Below are 16,064 nucleotides of genomic sequence, written 5' to 3' on the forward strand. Positions count from 1 at the left end.
ATGTGGAAGCTCGGGGGCCAGGCCTGCTATTCCTTTCCCTCCAGGCTGAGGGGCTCTCTCTTTCCCCATAGGGCTGTATCCTTGCCCAGAGCCAACAGAGCTCCTTCTGGGCTTTGGCTGAGACACTGGGTGGGAGCTGCAGCCATCCGCATCTCCAGCAGTCTCATGTGAGCAGTGTGCCTTTAAGACTAGCAGGAGAGCAATAGTATCCCCCTCCCTCCTGTTAATTGTAGCATGTTTTTCAGCCATGCTTTCCAGTCACATTCGCAGCTTGTGAGAGGGAGGGAGCAGCACTGAAGCTCCGTGGCTGAGCGCTGTTTGTGCCGGCAGGACAGTGTGTGTGCTTGCCCACGCCGTGGGTGCCTGTGGCTGATGGACAACAGAGCTGTGTGCTGGGGGCAGGAGCCCTGTGTGTCCCAGTGTCAGTGATACCACCGTGTCCTTTACCTCCTCACCTTGTCTTTGTGGCTGTGGCCTCTGACATGCTGGCCCCTCTGGGAGCTGTGTGTTCTGCTGTGGCGATGCAGTGGGAGCTGTGCGGTGCCTGCCAGGGGATGCTTTGGGCTTCCGTGGGATTGCTTGGTTCCCAAAGTGACTGCAACTAACTCCAGGTTGGGACTGCTTCTCGGAGGATGTCCTGGGCATCTCCGCTTGTTTCCTTCCAGCCTCGCTACGGAGTACTTGGAGTATTTCATTTGTCCCTGCCAGTGGAGGACAGAGTCACAGGCCTCCAGAGGGTTAAGAGCATCTGCCTTTACGCCAAGTGTTCGAGCAGGAAATAATCTGCAGAGATACATGTGCAGCAATTCAACTGCTGTTGCTCTCCCAGGCTGCTGCCGCTGCTGCTCGGTGTGTGTCAGGAGCCGCGCTGCTTGCAGAAGATGCTTTCTTGGTGTGTCCGAAGTGCTGGGCTTGGCAGCAGAGCCCCTGCTCTTATGTCTGGGGTGAATGTCTCCATCCACGAGGAATTATGTTGACCTGCAGGCTCTGCTGGCTCAGTGAGGTAGGTGCTGCTCCCTGTGCAATGCGCCGTGAGCTTTGTCTGCGGGGTATAGTTCTCTCCTCGTCCTGGGCTATGCTGTCAAAATGCATTTCAGTGGGAAACAGCTTCAGTTTGCAGCCTGAAGCTGGACAGAAATACGTGTCTGTGTTTTTTGTGCTTGGAGCAGGAAGGAGGGCATAGGGTATCCTTAGGGATACCTTTTATGCCTGGCAATAAAGTTGTTGCGCTTAATTGGAACAAACTTGCTTTGGTCTGTGAAATGCACCTGGGAGCTCTGCTTCACACTGACGTGACCTTTGGAAGGGACTGGCTGCAGCACGAGGGGTTATGCTTCGGTTCAGATGCCAGGCATACAGTGTGCTCTACAGGTCCTTGAATTCTGCTCCCGTGGTCGTGGGGAGGACAGTGGGCATCCACATGCAGACAAAGTGCTGCTGGAAGGGGAGATGTTTTTTTCTGGAGGAGTGAGATTACACTAACAGGGAAAGAGAGGTGCTCTGCACTGAGGGAGAGGGGATGTGAAGGTTCTAAGGGATGACTTTGGTATTTGGAAGCAGAAAAAGAAATGCATTTTAGGAGTTGCCTGAGTCTGTGTGCTTTGCTTTCCCAGTTCTGTGAAGAGGAGCTCTATTCATCTCTGCTAACTGCTTTACTACCTGCAACGTTTAGTTGAAGCTATTTTATAATGATATTATAATGTTTGCACTGATAGCTAGGGAGGAAAAACTGCTATTGCCAACAAATTTCAACATCAGGTTTCCTCAGGCTTGCTAAGGATGGAGAAGTCTCTCTCAAGACCAGCAGCAGCTTAGGCTGTGCCTTTCTCACCATCAGACCGTACATTTTGGCTTCTCTTGAGACCTCCAGTGGGTGCTTTGCTCTGTAAAGACTGAGCTGAAAGTTCTCATACATTTTCTCCTGGACAAAGCAGAGTGGTGTGCACTGGGTACTGATTTGATACCAGTGTTCATGGCTAACTTGTATGTGTGTGTGTTTGCATGTTGGCTTCTGAGCAAGCCATCACGGATCCTGCCAATGAGACCTGACCATGTGGAATGGGTGGGCACTGCCTGGGTTATGTGCTTGTGTCACATGGTGAGAGGCTTGTGCGCATTTCTGGCATTGCAGGTCTATGGAAATAGCACGGCCAACAGTGCCATTGCTGTGAAACTGTTCCAGAAGTGTTTCTGTGGCATTGTAGAAGAAAAGATTTTGTTAAAACTGCACTCTTTGCAGGGGGGGGAAAGAGCAGAGTTGTCATGTTCACTGTAAACATTTTAGTCACTCTTGTTGTCTTTGGTCGGGGCTTCCTGACTGCGTTGTGTTGCCACCTGAGCTGACAGCTCAGAGCGTTTGTTGTTGCTTCCTGAACTTCCCAAGACTGTTGTGCCATGCTTGAGTCATCTCTGACCCATCTCACAGGGAAGGCTCAGGAAAATCTCTTCTTACCAGCAAATTGGGGCCAAACGCAGGAAAGAATACGCTCATTTTGCAAGAGGATGACACTCGTGGAGCCTCCTTTGGGATCTGATAGGAAAGACCTCTGCTGCTCTGCAGGACCTCTGTGTTGGTGATAGAGCAGCAGGAGTGGCTTTGCTGCTGCTATGACACCAGAAGCTACAACCCCTGCAGGGGAGGGAGGCTGCAGTGATGCCTGGGGAGCAGCTGCTCCTCTCTGTCCTGCAAAGGAGGGTTCCTTGCTTCCCAAGAATGTGGCAGAGCCGGGTGGCAGCGCTCCATAGCAACGCACACATCTCCTGCAAAGGGGAGAAAAATCTCCTGGTTTCACTCAGAGGTGGAAATACAAATCTGTGAACACCCAGTGGAGAATCTTAGCCGTGTGGTTGGTGCTGGTATAAAGCCACCTGAATGGCTTCTCTATAAAAACGCGTTTATGAAACGTGATGAGTGTTAAATAACCAAATTACCTGTGCAGGAAACACTAGAGAAATTACATGGTAGTCATCCTACTTATTGCTATTTGCAGCCAGGCAGAATGGTGATTAGAGCTGGCTGAATTAAAGCAAAATGTTTCTCACAAACGTGCTTTCAAAATTCAGAACCAATTTGGTGCTTGCTGGACAGCAGCAGTTTTGGCTGTCCTGCCCCTGTTCCAGCAAGTGCATTTTTCATCAAGTACTTCTGCTAAAGCAACAAACTGTTGGAGCCTGTTCACATAGGCTGAAGGTAGGAGTGGGGGAATATGTACCTCATAGCTGTACTCTTACCTACTTAGGGAAGGAAAATGCTACGTTTGACCTCCTGATTATTTCTAAATTGTGTTTTTGAACAGGAGTTTGCATTAGACTCCTAATTATATGGATGTCAAGAGCTGTTTGCTGAAGTTAATTATGGTGATTTTTTACAATTGAATTTATTAAATGAGGGGTGATCAACACTGTGTGTCAGGTGTGCTGTACTGTGATACATCCCCTGGTCCATGAGTCACAAAAGTGTGTGACTCGAAGACCAAGGGCAGGATGCTCAGCGTGGCCCATGTATGAGATGCCCATTGCCATCACTCCACTGTACAATGGCAGAGTTGAATGTTCATTTGGGTCCAGCAGTGGCCTGGAATCAGCCGGCCTGGGATCCCTGTGAGGTTTGCTTCTGAAGCAAAGGCCTGGCCTCATCCTGTGCTGCACTGCGAAGGCTTGCCAGTAGCATCTGCTCATCGGTCACAGGCAGCGTGTAGCATGATGACAGATTAGTGCAGTGGGAAAACGATGAATTTTCAGGAACTGCTTGCTGGGGGGTGATTTTCCTGGCTTCTGCGGGGGGATAAACGAAGCTCAGTAATTAGGTGCCTGCAGTCTTCCAGCAGCCATTTCATTTTTACGTTTTGGATGCTGCCTGGAAACCAGCTACAGGTGGTCAAAGCGTGTGGGCCAGCACCTGTTGAGTCAAAGGTAAAAATGCTGTTTTGATAGTGAGTGGAGTCTTTAAGAGATTGAGCTGCTGCAGTTGAAGTCTCTGGCTTTGAACCACTTATAAAACGTGTTCACAGTAGGTGGTGGCATCAGCCTCCTCGTAGTGAATGCAGATATTTATATTATGCAAAAGGCTTTCTTGTTTTGCTGCATTCGGATGATGACTGGAGATACCATTCCTCTTAGATAAAAAAAAAAGAAATTGAGTCCGAATTTAGAGGTGAATTCAAAGAGCAATTTCTATTTAATATATATAGCAGCAAATAGGAACAAAGCTGCTTAAAGATTACTTTAATGATGAATCATTATGTGGCTCTCACCAGTCTGAAAGGCAATAAAAGTCGAAATGGAGTGCTAGGGTTTAATCGCTTAGAAAATTTGTAGGAAGGGACCTGTATTGTGGAGAGGGTTTTTCACCATATCAAAGTAAGAATACTTTTGAGATGCAATACTATCAAGTGACTTTTCATCCATAGATGAGAGGCAGCTGCTACCTATCATGTATTGTTCAGGAAGGTTATTCTCTTTGGCTGTTAGTTACTGTTGAGAATATCTTTAAACTTCTGACTGATTTCCTTCCTCCCCCCTGCTTGCTCCCCATTTTAGGGCAGATGTTGTCCTATTCCTTCTTCCTTCAAACGTTATCGTTGTTGCTGCTAATCCTAAATAAACGCTGTAAATTTTAAAAATCAGATTAATCCGAGCCATCAGCCCAGTGCAAACGCTGTGATAATTGGAGATCATAAAAAGGTTTGAGGGACTGTGATTTTACTATAGAGCTGTGATGGCACATGGCCAAAGATCTCGCTACCTTTGTTCAGATGCCATGGGTTGTGCTGTGCACGCTTCTGTGTAATGCAGCAGGAGTAGAAATGATACGTGGCTCAGCTGTCGAGTTGCACTCTCTGTCTATAAGTCAACAAACTCAACAAACATTAGAGAAATGACATGAAATACCCCCTCCTCACTATAAATGTTGGATGAATCCTATGGTTTCTGCACAGAATTGGCAGACTAGAGCTGGGAGGTGGTTGCATATCAAAACTTCAGCTCGTTTGTGAGCTGCGTGGCAAAGTTGATCTTCTTCTCATTCTGTCCCAACTTAATTTCTGAGGCGGTGACATCAGGGAAGATCTCAGTGGTCGTTATGGATGTAATTACCCGGCACTGAAAGACAGTAAGGGATTAAACTGATACTGCAAACGTTTATGTTGGAGTTGGTTGTTTAGATTTTTCTTACAGCTGAGGATGAAGGCACTCAGTGGGAGCAATTAACCTTGCTTGTTTTAGAAGTCTGAGGTAAGAGAAGATGGATCACAGCTGGAAATGCCCCATCTGCACCACTTGTGCACTTAGTCTGCTAGTCTGGCTTGGGTTACAGTGGTGGCACTGGTTGGGATGAACATCCCAGCAGCAGCATATTAGGGTTAAGCCCTAATCCAGCCAGTGCTCAGAGTCCACCTGGGCTGTTCCAGGTTCCTTGGACAGGTTTGCTGGAAATAAGGAGCGCCAGGCAGAATCTGAGCCTTCACGTTTTACACTCCTCTATGGAACTTGAGCTTCTTTGGCTGCTATGAGCAAGTGTGGCTGTAGAGTATGTGTTGCAATTGCCTGCTTTGTATGCAGGCATCCCCACTGTGACCTTACGACTTGATGGTAAATGCATGGTTTTTGACAAAAGCTACAAGTTGTCATTCCTCCTCTCCATTCCTAAAGAGCAATTAAAAAAAGATTATTATTAAAAGATTTTCCAGATGCACTCCACATGTAATGGTGGAAATGAAGCAGGGAAATCCGTGGGTTCAGAGGCTGATGCTGTTGATGCACACTTGTGTTGGTGGCCTTTTTGCAGCTCTCCTGCTGCTGCCTTGCTCCTCAAAGCTCCCCAACCTTGTCCACCTACTCCATTGTATGTAGACAGTTGCTATTGCAGAGGAAACAATGGTAGCATGAGATCTGTCCCGTGAAATATTATATATTGAGGTTTACCCAGTAGGCTTGTAACAGCCAAAATGTGGAATTAGAAGTGGGTTTCTTTTTTTGCCTGCTAAGCAACATTCATGCAACATTTAACCATGAATGCCCAGCTATGTTCTTTTTCAGCATAACTTTTGGGAAGCTCTGGGCAGATGTGTATTTTATAATAGCTATTGCTTACAAAGGATGAAAAAATTACAGAAGCATATTAATTATCTACAGTTTAATGTATATAGTGGTTTGCAAACAGCTACTGTGGACATTGTTATCTGAAAGACTGCAATTTTAATGGTTCTAAAGGGGACAATTGTAGATCTATTGAAAACTCTTACAGTTATGGTTTAATTTTAATATGGGTCCTATTTGGAAAAGCCTGTATTTTTTTTATTTTATGGTACCCAGTTTTATGTGCTTGGCTTATGGCAGTAAAACCGTAGTTGAAAGCTGCAATGAATGCAGATATGTCTGCATCAAAGAGGACTCTTGCCTTAATAACCTACCCATTTTAATTGCTGCTTTCTCTGTTTCTAAAATCATATGCAAATATAAAACCCAGTGTAAGCCCATAACTCTGAACTGTGCCACAGAATATGGCAAATGCTCTGTGATTGCCTAGATTTTTCAGAAGACCAAAGTGATTGTTAGGATCATGTAGTTTGACCAACTGGTGACACAGGGTATAGAAAATGTTATCCAGCAATTTCTTCTCGCCTTTCAGAAGCATATTCAGCCTTGATTAAAGAGTGCAGATCACTGGGACTCAAATGTGTCCTAAGGGTAGTTGCTTTGGTGAGTAATTATTTCTAGTGCTTTAAAAAATTAAAATCTCCAATTGGAATTTATTTCCTTCCTCCATATGTTAAATCTTCTTCTGCCTTTTTCTCCTTAATTAAGGAGGCTGCTGCTAATAAAAATCATTTCACGTGCTGTGGGAAAACGTTGCTCAGCCTTCTTTTTTGCTTAAATGATTTTGTTTAAACTCTTTGCATGCAGTCTGTTTTCAGACACTTAAATCATGTTACATTTCCCTCCCCCTTTTTTTTCTTCTTTTTTTTTCTGGGGCATCTTTGAGCTGTGGGTCTCAGAGGTTTGCATTCTGGGACAGCAGAACTCTGCTAACGTTCTTGTTGACTCCATACGCAGAAACAGCATCACCTTTCTAATCTGGGACAAAATTGGCTCTCTTCAAACATCCAAGGGCGTCATTAGCTCCTGCAGCTACTGACCTTAGGACACCATGTGCTATTTATCTGTCATTACTCCTATATATGTGCTTAAGTCTGTGATTTCAAACACGCAGTTCCCTGCAAGTGGGATAAGTCATCCAGCACAGCATTCCTTGATTCTAGATGAGCAGTCTTGTCTTTTGCTGTGTTAAAATGCCCGATCTTTAGCAGGAAAGAACTGAGTTGTTTGTCTGCAGTCATTCAAGTCTGACCCTATTTACCATTAAGCAGGTACTGAGCTGCAATGGGCTGCAAAACATTTCTCTGTAGGCCAAGTTAAAGGCACCTCCATTCACTGATTGTTCCTCATTAAAACCACATCTTGCTGATTATCAGTGATTTTTAGTGTTCCGTTGTAATTTCTTGTAATGATATTATTACAGTACTTGGTGTGTCACCAAGCTGTTAGCAAAATACGAGTTGCAATGTGAGCACAGCTGCTATATTTATTCCCACAACCTGCTCTATTAAATGCATTAAAAATCATGTCAGGATTATCTAGCAGGGCTGACGGGCTTCCCATGCTGTGCAGACGCAGAGTGCCCTGAGGACGTGACCATCTCTGCTGCTTTCCCCTTCCTGATGCCCATTGGGTGATATTCTCCAGGAGAGATTTATCAGACTTCTATTGCTGTTCAGGTCTTCTTAAGAACACCCAAGACAAAGCAAATTACATGTTTTGTTTGAGCACTGTTCTACTTCTCCAGACTTTTCGTTAACTTTGGGTTTCCTGCTGGCGCTTGAGGAATGAGAAGAAAGTAATGAAATTATGAGTTCAGTTATCAAGCCATTCCTTTGTGATTTCGATCTGGGGAGCCTGTAATTGCCAGGATAACTATCCTGTCTGCCTACAACTGCTGGACTCAAGTATTCCCTTGGTGTCTGTCATAAATGCTCCAGTTCAGCTCCTCACTGCTGGCCTCCAGCTCTTTTCTTTAGCTTTGTTATCATTTCCCTTTGCTCCTCTCCTGAGCTATAAGTACTTCAAGCAGGAAAATGGAATAAAACCTTTCCTTCTCCAGTCGCTGCAAATGATTTGCATGCTGTTTTCTATTTTCTGTACCCTTAGTGCTAGCCCTGCTATTTCTTACTTTTTCAGCACCCCTTATCTTTGGATCTCAGTATGACTCCACCTGAACTATTTTTTTTTTTTAACCACCCTTTTTGTCATCCTTTTATTTATCCCTTTTTCCCCTTGTATGGTCCATTTATTTCTTTGACATAACAATTACTGACAGCCTGGTATCCTGTCTCCAACAGTGGCAAACAGCAGATGCTTAGAGAAGAATACAAGAAACAGGGTGAGAATATAATAACCCTAATATATCCTGCCAGCAGCGATCAGCATCACGTATGCCTGACTGTGTTGTGAATGTGTTTATGCACAGCCCAGTGGGGGTTATAATGCCTAAAACCATGTGGGTGAGGAAAGGATAATTTTACAAGGTGGCAAATTTTCTCACGTAGCTGCTGCCCTCTCCTTGCTTTGCTTTGCTTAGCACTGAAAGCTACGGCAGTGCCACGCTCGTTTCTCAGCAGGTCGTTTGCAGGGCTCTTTGCATCTGATGGAATAGTCTGCATTTCTTTCCCTTGGAGGTTTTTTGGGGTGGTGAAATCCTTATAACACAGCAGATGTAGCGGGAAGTGGGATATTGAGAGTGGAAAAATCATGGCTGTGTAGGGGAGGGAGAGGCACAAGCACGGTCCCACTCTGCTTATGGAGAGATTGCAGGTGTCTGGCATGCTTGCCCCCATGGGCAAGTGAGTGAGCACCACTGAGCCCTGGGGAAACAGGGCCAGGTGCGTGCTGACAGAGGTAGAGAAGATGATGTGTTGGAGGTGCTGCTGCAAATCCATCAGTTGCTGGCTGAATTGTGCTAAAGCAAGAAAAACATGTGGTAACGTTACAGGGAAGTCTCTTTAAGGGCATTTTTCAGGCTAAATGGGAAAAGTGTTTTGTTGTTTTTAAGCTGTTGGATGTTATAATATTTTTCTTTCTTTTACTCTTTGGTTACCATTGTACTGCTGGGGATGGTGTGCAGTGTAGTCTTATTTCACTGTCATTTTAACGGTGTGATATAAGTGTTGACACCACATTGTTACTGTACATCTATACACACACACACATGCTTTATATGTATTTCTGGCAAATAAACAGAAAGAGGATAAGCGGTTGTTATACAGTGCAAAGAGTATTAATATCTCTTGCACTCTTCTAGTGCAAGAAAAGCAAACCAACCAATCACAGCCAACTCCCAAACAGACATTGGACATCTAATTATCACTTGTCCACTTTGACTGTTACCATCCAGCAGCCGACACACCACAGTTGGATTTAACCTCAGCTGGTGGTCAGATTTACTGGTATGAGGATTTTGAGTCAAGTTTTCTTCACCCAGTATATTTTCTTATTGTGGTTGTTGCTTTTTTCATTGCTAGCTTGTAGAAGTCCTTGGTTCTTTCTTAGGATAATATATACAAGACTAACAGGAAGTCAGAAGCATTCCTGTTGACATGACAAGCCTTCAGTACCTCTCTTTGCTGTTTGGCTTCACCATAAGAGAGTAAGGGCCATTCTCTCAAAACAGATGAGTCCATAAATCTCTACAGCTCCAACCACTCCAGTGCATACCATGTGGCTGTTGAATAGGATTGGGCAATATCTTTCTGCCTACATTCTTCTCTACTCCCAGCAGTGCCTGTGGTGAGTTCTGCCAGGTGATCCTGGCAGTGGCTTTAGGGGATGCTCAGGACAGGTAGGTGAAGACCTCACTGAGCCTTTCCTGGATGGAGGTTTCTGACTTTGTGCTGAGCCGTGCGTGCCATGCTTCAGGATTGTCTATGTAAATTAGCTAATGTGCTTTTCTGCCTGGGATTTAGAATTTCTTTGATGCAGAAGCAAGCCGTATCTAGAGACTTGGGGCAAAAATATGCCTGCTGATAGATGCTTTAGGTCAGTATAACTCATCTATAAGTACAGCACATTCTATGTATTTAGCCAGTGACAGTGTTATTTAGGGGTGATACCAAGTAGTCACAAAGTAATAAGTACTGTCTGAGAAGAAAATATGTGCTAAAGCTCTTAGGTGTAATGCTAATTTAAGTAAAATATGTGCTCTATTTGGGCTGTGGAGTATTTCTCTTAGAAATCTTAATACCGTTCAAGCCTTAGATATTTTAACATTAGTGTTCTTCAAAACAAAGATGCTGTGATTAAGAACATCTAGGCATGTTTTTAGTTTGGATTGATTCATTCTGTTCTTAATGGGTATCTCAGCAGTAGGGGCTCCTGTGCCTATGTAGTGTATTTAAGTATGGCCCAGTGGTGTATTTCCCCCTCACCATGATGGAAAGCAGGTGATGTTAATGCAGGTCACGTTTCAAGTCAGGCTGGTGAGCAAGGACATCAGTATTATGCAGATATTACTCTAAGAATTTGTTAATGCTGATACGGTGCATAGAAAAGAATGTAACTCTCTCTAAGAGCTGAATAAAAGTAAATGTCACAAACAGAAATCTCCCAACTTCGTATTAAATGAAATCATAAATATGCCAAAAGATAATACAAAAACAGTTCAGACTGTGCAGTTATTGCCTCTGCTTTTTATTCTTCTAAAGGTTTCTCCCTGTTTGTGTGAACATTAGGTTGTAAAACCCCTCGCTAGAATGTCAACCTTGTGCTACCTGCCAATGTAGTTGGATTAGAGTGGAGTAACCATTTGCTGTGGACCATGGTGGTCCACATGTCATGATGCAAAACCAAATCTTAGTACCTTCAAGAGCTCCTTTATATATTTCAAAAGATAAAGTGCATTTTTTTTCTAGTGTTTTAACTATTGGAATGTGAATGAGAGCAAAGCTGGATAGCAATGGTGAAAGGTTGCTTTCTTTATCGGCAGCATTAGCCCATGCGAATGCTGGATGAAGTCCTTCCTGCAGCCTGGAAGCAGTATTTTTTTCCAAGGTGAGGTGAAACGTTTTAGTCTGTGCTGAGCCCTGAAAGAAATAGACACCATTAACCAGAGATTTAAACTTTGTCCCTGGCTGCTGCTGGCTGTCATTTTTATGATGATTCTCTTTTAACTTCTCTGACTCCTGTTGTATAGTTGGCGTTGATTTAGTCTGCCCAAAATGGGCTGGAGACACCTGCCTCATCTAGGGCTTCCAATTGATTTTCCCAGGTATTGCTGTGTGTAAGGGTACCATTTTTCCCTGTTTCTTTCAGATGTGTCATGGCAAATGAAGTCCCACCCAGGAGAATGAATTTCCTTCTGCCCTACTGAGGCAGTAAGCTCTGTATATACTATGGCATCTCTTCCATTGCTTTTTAATCTGCTTGGGCTTGCAACTCCCTTCTCTTCTCTCTCTACCTCTCAGGAAATACTATTTTGAAGGATAGAGATTTTTCAGAAGTGTATCTTAGGGGGTGTGAAATACCTTGCCATGTAAAAGCACGTGGGAGATGTTCTATGGTTGAACCAGGTAACGAGACATCTGGGCAGGGGCAAACAGACCGAGCAGGTTCTTGTTTCATAACTGCAATCACACATCTTGCATTTTTTCCCCCCCTTTTTTAAAATCAGACTTTTTTTTACTCTATCCAAACCACCAGCTATTGTCTCTACAACGGGCAGCTCAGCATCGCCACTCCTTAAATGGATATAAAGAGCTGAAGCTCACGAATTCTTAAAAGTTTGAAATGCAGGTGTATTTACTTTTTATTGTTTGAGTCCAAAGCGCAGGATACTGAGCTTTGCAAAATGATGCAGAGCAAAAGTGTGCTAATCTCAGAGTTCTTCACTGCTTTTGCAACACTGATGTACTGGAAGGGGAAAAGATTTTCTTGCATGCTGTGTTGCTGAGGATGCTATGCTGGTGGCAGGCCTCCTGTGATTACATATCTGTTCCCAGGCAGAGGCTGATCAGGTTGTAGTGAGCATATGCTTTGCTTAATGAACCTGCCTGATCAGTACAGCTAACACGATCAGCTATGAACATCTCTTGGCTCTGACACTGGCATATATAAAAAGGGGTGATGCAGAGAGGTGAGATCTGAGCTGTTTTTTGTGCCTGTTTCAGAAATACGTCATCTGTGCAATATTCATGGATGTCACTTTTCAGCGTGCCTGATGTTAGGGATGAATCTTGGAGAAGTGACCAGCCATAGCTGTAAGGCAAACACCAAAGTTGGGCGCAGCGTTTTCCAATACGGATCTGACGTGCTCTGTTTGTCACTTGGTTATTAGCTGTGGCTGAAGGAGGGACTAAATCCAGAATCCAAATGAAAGATCTCAATATGTATATAATATAACAAAATATAACAAAAACAACAACAGAAAATCCAGTTTTATTCTCTTCGTATTGTCACTCTACACATGAATCAACGCTTCTGTGTATAGGCTGCGTCCTAGTTTGTGGATTCCAGACCCACAAAGACATAACTGTGATCAGGAGTGAACTATCAGCCGCATCACTGCCCCCAGCAAAGATGAATTCGCAGCCCTCAATGGATTTTGCAAATGGATTTGCAGTGTTCTTACACTGGTGTAGAAGATGGTATCTCCCAGAGACAAGCAAAAAGCTCACAGGAAACACTTTGTGAATAATAATTACAGAGCTGTATTCATCTCTTGATTGTTTTGAGATTTCTGTGACAAAGCTGTGCGTACTGAGGTGGATTTGCTCTTTCATTACATGTTACTCAAGGACCTCTTTTTTGCTTCTGGGTGATTGAGGAAAAGTGAGAAAACACTTAAATCGAACACTGAAACTCCCAGTGGTGTGAGAAGTGCCCGAGGGGGCTGGATGTGTCTTGTAATGGCAGCAGACCTTTTGAAGATGGAATAGCAGAGGGGTCAAGTTTGAAAATCTTGGTATGATTATATAGGATCAGGTTAGTCTGAATGATATAATATTTGATTGCAGAGGAAACAGAAGAAAAGTCTTATTAGATGTTAGGAAAGGGTAGTTCCTTTTGGGCAGGAGATATTGCTTTCTGCATTTTTGTTTCTGCACAAACATAGATGTTGATGCCTGAAAAGATTAAAAATCCACTGAGAAATTGCTGCCTGGAACTGTTGCTTCTGTCTTTTATAACAGCGATTCCTGGTGTGCTATATAGAAACTCATTGCCATGGCAGTGGTGATGTATATGGAAATCTGAAAATGTGCTACATCTTTAATGAGCTCTGAGGCAAAATTATCTATGAACAGCTCTTCGGTTATCAGAAAAGCTTTTGAGAGCGTTCAATGTTTGCAGATTCTGTAATCTATTTCCTGGGTATCGGGGCAGTTACTGTTCATAGCTGAGTTCTGTGAAAGGTTGATTATTTTAATCCATGCGGTTTTCCATTTCTGGATGAGTTTTAAAGGCAGTCATAGAATGTAGCATCTCCAGATGAAGTATTTTCCCAAGTTAGTGACTTTTATGTGAATGATGATTGCAGGCAAGGAAGAAGGATATGAAAAAGGGAAGTTGTATGTGGATTCAGTGAATAAAAGCTGTATAATATTTATGCTGCATCTTGTTCAATCCTTTGAACATATGTAACAGCATCTTTTTGAATGCTGATCTGTGCAGCTGAAGTAGTTGAGGTGGACCAAGAGTCCCCAGCTACTGAAGGGCTTGAATCAAGACACTGATCCATCAGAACAAATATCTTACTACTCAAGTTCACACTGTGTGGTTATTAACAGTGCTGAATCGAGGCATGAAATCCAAAACACACAAATGTGGGCAAGAGGCTCTGAATACTGCGTTCTGAATGTTGGTTTTCTTTTTTTTGAGGGGATTTGTTTTATGATTTAATTTTTGCATGACAGCAGTTTCTCTGTGCTTATAATAAGGCAGCAATTTAATTGAATTGTCTATTTTTATAGCAGGATCTAAACAAGAATTACTAGAAGGTGCTTCTCGTAATGTTGACAATTCTCCTTTTTATAACACACTTATTTGTAGGCCTTTCATGGCTGTGACACATGTATGTAGAGAAGTAGTACATATTTATAGACTACGTCTGCAGTTGAAGGCAAATAAGCAGGTTTTGACTTTAGTGGGATATTTTCCTGTGTAAGGGCTGTTTTTAAATAGTGTGGATAATAGTGTCTTTGCTATCTGAGGAGTGTATGGGTATGACTCACAATGTCATAAATACTACTGCTATTACAGCAAGCATCCAAGTGAAATTACACAAAATTATACATTTGCCAGGGTTCTTTCCTCTAACAGCCAAACTTCAAAATAGGAAGCATTATTATGTATTTCTGTGCATTTGAGCTGAATGTTCTTGGTGGCCCACTAGACAGTAGCTCTGGACATTATCAGTAATTCATACATCTCTTATGCCAGCACGTGCTGCTTGTTCAGTGATGTTCAGGCCATGCAATACTGAGAGCTGGTCTAGGTTGCTCAGGGCCATTTGCCTTCCAACCTGTCTTGAAATTATGGAGGTGCAAGGTTTGTGGACTTGAACCCCATACAGATCCATAGCCTCACCAAACCCACTGTGCCTTTATTGCAAGTCTTTTCCAAAAGGAGGGATGATTATCCAAACCTCATTTAACAATAGTGAACTAAGACATGGGAAGATTGGATGTTATGCCTAGGTTAAACGCCTTGGCAGAGCTGAGAAATGACTGCAAGCTTTCTGCATAGCAGTGTCCAGCCTTTCCCTGCAAGAACCATCGTACTTCAGACTTGTCACGTTTGAGCCCACGTGTCTTTACAAATAGAGAAGTTACAAAGAGCTCAGAAATTAAGAATGTCCTGTCTTGAATATGGGATTTCTGAAAACCAGTTAACGCTGTTATTTTTGAATTGGAATCTGTTGAACAAAGAGCAGTAATTGGGCAGATGAAAGAAAACGGTGCATGTAGTTGTTCATGTCGGAGTCGTTCTGTAGCTGGAATCAGTCCATAATAAAGACCTTCTTCTCTCCCTATTTAAAGTTATTGTTCTCTATCAGGTTTCTAAGAAAGTTCCCCCGTTGATTGCCTGGGGTGGCATTTGCTATTGGGGTAACAGTCAGATTGGCCCATCTTTGTTTAGGATGCAGAAGTCTGTGAAGAACTCTATGTCCAGGCAGCTTTCTGGAGTTGAGCTACAGTCCCCAGGCAACCGTAGTCTGTGCTGCTTGGAAAATAGTTGTTTTGCAGCTAGCTTAAGGACTGATAACACAGCACAGCACTGAACCCTGCCAGTGAGATAACTGTGCTCATTGAGCTGTGGGGAACAGCTCTGTTCAGCTGAGAGTCTGTTCAGCTCTGTCCCATTTGCTTAGGGTTGGGAGAGAGACAGTTTCAACAGAGCTGGTGCTGTGATCCTTATGCTTTAGGCACAGGTTTTCTAGCAAAAATATGCTGGAGCTTCCTTTTTTTCCATCCAGGCTATGATGAGGTTAGCACTAACAAAGTGCAGCCCCTTGTCTCTCATTCTGGAAATAGTTTTCTGGAGGTGGGTATATTTGAGAAAAGAGACAAGATAGTTTTTTCTCTTCCTTTTGTTGTAATGATGGCATTAAGATCTCAACATTTCTCTTGAGTGCTACATTTCAGTTATCTTTTCCTCCAGCTAGTTGGGGTGTTCAGGCTGACAGGAGACTTCTGGCTCCATGGTGAAAGAACAAACTGAAAGTAGCTGACTGTGATTCCCAGCCATCGCGTGCTTATGCCTCACAGTGGTGGACAGAAAGAAAAGGCCAGTTGGTTCATTCCAGGGGTTATAGTGCTTGCTTGTCTGGGGCGCACAGCCTGAGCAAGCTTTTTCTCATTAGGCTGTCAGCAGGGCGTCTGAATTTGCAGCTCGTGTTCCATGCAGGACAAAGTTCCTCATGCGGAAATTGGGAATCCTAATACTGGAATCCACATATCAAAGCTTGCTTCCTGCTTTCTTTCCAAAATGTTAGAATCTGACTTTAAAGGCTGGTGAGT

The 16,064-nt window shown here is 43.5% G+C and overlaps 1 protein-coding gene across 2 annotated transcripts in view; it reads left to right on the forward strand.

The window, feature by feature from the left end:
* Positions 1 to 276: 276 nt before the first annotated feature.
* Positions 277 to 16,064, forward strand: part of HTR2C (5-hydroxytryptamine receptor 2C) — a 203,931-nt gene continuing 188,143 nt past the window's right edge. For both annotated transcript variants that reach the window (XR_007379615.1, XR_007379614.1), the window contains exon 1: positions 277 to 1,003. The gene's annotated coding sequence lies outside the window, so the exon portion shown is untranslated. The remainder of the gene's footprint in view (positions 1,004 to 16,064) is intronic.

The sequence above is a fragment of the Lagopus muta genome, chromosome 13 (genome assembly GCF_023343835.1).
Source record: "Lagopus muta isolate bLagMut1 chromosome 13, bLagMut1 primary, whole genome shotgun sequence".
Lineage (NCBI taxonomy): Eukaryota > Metazoa > Chordata > Aves > Galliformes > Phasianidae > Lagopus > Lagopus muta.